The sequence below is a fragment of the Octopus bimaculoides genome, chromosome 15, assembly GCF_001194135.2.
Source record: "Octopus bimaculoides isolate UCB-OBI-ISO-001 chromosome 15, ASM119413v2, whole genome shotgun sequence".
Lineage (NCBI taxonomy): Eukaryota > Metazoa > Mollusca > Cephalopoda > Octopoda > Octopodidae > Octopus > Octopus bimaculoides.
In genome coordinates, this window is record NC_068995.1 from 5,411,349 (window position 1) to 5,414,276 (window position 2,928).

The window sequence follows — 2,928 nt, forward strand, 5'->3', positions numbered from 1 at the left end:
ATATATATATATATATATATATATATATATATATATATATACATACATATGCCTATATACATACACGCACATATATGTGCATATATACACATATACATGCACACACACACACACACACACCCACACACACACTCACATATAGGTTTATGGAGACATATATAAGATTTATAAACACATAAGTGTAATTGGTAAACTGCGAATAATCAGATATTGTTTTATCTAACATTTCTTAATAAGTTTCACGCTGTTGCTTCGTACAACAAGCATAAGTGGAAAGAAGAGAAAATAAGAAACGAATGAAACAACAACAACATCAATACAACGACAACGGAAGGGTAACAAAAAAAAAGTCAATCTTATAGACTGAATTGTTAAACTTAAAATCTTTTTATTCTTAGCAAATGTAGCAAAGTTGTGACGAATTAGATTAACGTTGTTGTCACTGTTGGAGCTAAGAGATATTTAAACTGATTTCAAGTCTTTTAGTAATTGACGAAGTCTAGAAAGAATGCGTAGAAACAAATCTAATGTAAAAGATATAATCAAGGGAATCATGGCTGCTAATCATACAGGCAACCAGGTAGCAGCTATTAACAATAATTAGCTGTTATTATTCACTCCTGGTTGATTTGACTAGGTTTTTGCGTGCTTATTATTATTATTATTATTATTATTATTATTATTATTATTATTATTATTATTGTTGTTGTTGTTGTTGTTGTTGTTGTTGTTGTTAAGTTGATTTGGTTTTTGTCAATAATCATATTTATACGGCTTGTTTGCTAAATAACATATATTGTTAATAATGCTGTTTTATCATTTTTTTGTGCGTGTGTTATTGTGGGGAGCAGCAAATGGTGTGCTTCTAACCACCCCACATACATTTACTGTTAAGATAAACATATTTAATACGATAATGGTAGTACTGGTGTGATACTGATTGAGCTGATAGAAGAGGTGATAGTGGTGGAAGCATAGTGGTGATAACGGTGTTGTTGTGGTGATAGTGGTACTGGTTGTGGTGGTAATCGCGGTGATGCAATGGAAGCAAGTTAAATGTTTTAGATTTCTGAGTTACCTCCCACAATCTCCCTTCAACGCACACACTATGTACATATTCACACAACACACAAATACACACGCACGCACGCAAACCCACACACATTTATATACACATACCACACATAAATACACACTGTACAAACAAAAAAGGTACGTAAATATACGTGTGACTTACATGTGCACACATCGCGCACACATATACACACTGCGTGCATATATACATCCCATGCACACTAGTATATAATACGGTCCCTTCATACCACTCTCCCACATCACTTGTAATTTATTTGATCGACCTTCGATGGATGAAATGTAGAGTTGGATTCGCCAGATTTGAACGCAGAGCTGGATGGAATACCGCAAAATATTTTGTCCGACGCTCTAAAGTTTCTGCTAAAGCACCGCTCTATACTACTACTACTACTACTACTACTACTACTACTACTACTACTACTACTACTACTACCACCACTACTACTACTACTACTACTACTACTACTACTACGACGACGACGACGACGACGACTACTAATGGTTTCAAATTTTAGCACAAGACCAGCAAGTTCGGGATGGGTAAGTCCATTACATCGATCCTAGTGATCAACTGGTATTTACTTGATCGACTTTGCCTTTCATCCGTTCAAGGTGAACTGAAACCAAAATCTGAATTCGAGATCAGGCATTGTTTGATGAAGAATTACTGTTTAATCATCACCGCATAAACGAAATGGATGTCTATAGATTCTAGTATTAAGTTGATTGAAGCAACATTGAAAACATGGAGGGTGCTCTGTAAGTCTCTCTATAAGTTGCTGATGTGGTGCTGGCAAGGGCAGCTACTCAGTATATGACGTGTACTGTAAGTATTTGTATTGGAAAAATACTGTTACTAATCTTAGAGTGTAGTGAGCTCACATGCAATTAGTGACACATAAAATTATGCCACCTGATGGGTATATGTGTGGAGAAAAGCATTGCATTCTGGAGAAAATTTCGGGACCAGCAACACATAAATAAGCTACATTAGGCTTATCGAAAAAATCTTTTTTAACAGATGTATGCATCAACACAACAGCTAATCAGGTGATCACAAAATACAAAATTAACCCCCAACAACTCTTTCAAAGTATATTTGGTAAAGACATGACAAAAATCAAGCATTGTATGAGTGGTGTTGGAAAAAACAAAAAACAAAAAACAAAGAAATTCCAAAACCGACGAAAGGTATATGGTCTTGTCATGAAAATTAACTTCCCCTAATGTTCACCCGCTCGCACCAATTTTAAAATAAAGAAGGAGCTAATGTCAAATTCCTAAAACAGGGACATATATTTCCCGAAGAGTTTCAAAGAACTCCTGCAAATACAGTAGAGATGGCAACCATTGAAACACACCACTGAATAAGCTTTAAGCTATCTTATTTCTTCGAAACCAGCTAATATGTTTAGATATACAGTATCATTGCGTAAGAGACATAAATTAACGCTTATGGTACTCGGCATACTTATAACACAAGTGTGTACTGTGTATAAACAAGACCTCTGCTGAATTATATATACATAAATAAATTGGTACTTAACGCTGGGGTGGGGTGCAGAAACATATGCTGTGATATATCATTAAAGGTTGCCAATTTCCAACCTTTTGTTATTATGTATTTATATATGTAGATCGGCTGCAGGATTCGTTAGAATCTAATTACATCAACAAGAAGGGCACCAGGATTGGCTGGGTATATTCAGCTTAAAGCACGTTGAAGCAAGTCGCAGTTGTAATTTGTCGGAAGTATATATATATATATATATATATACATATAAATGCGCACACACAGATATATATATATATATATATATATATATATATATA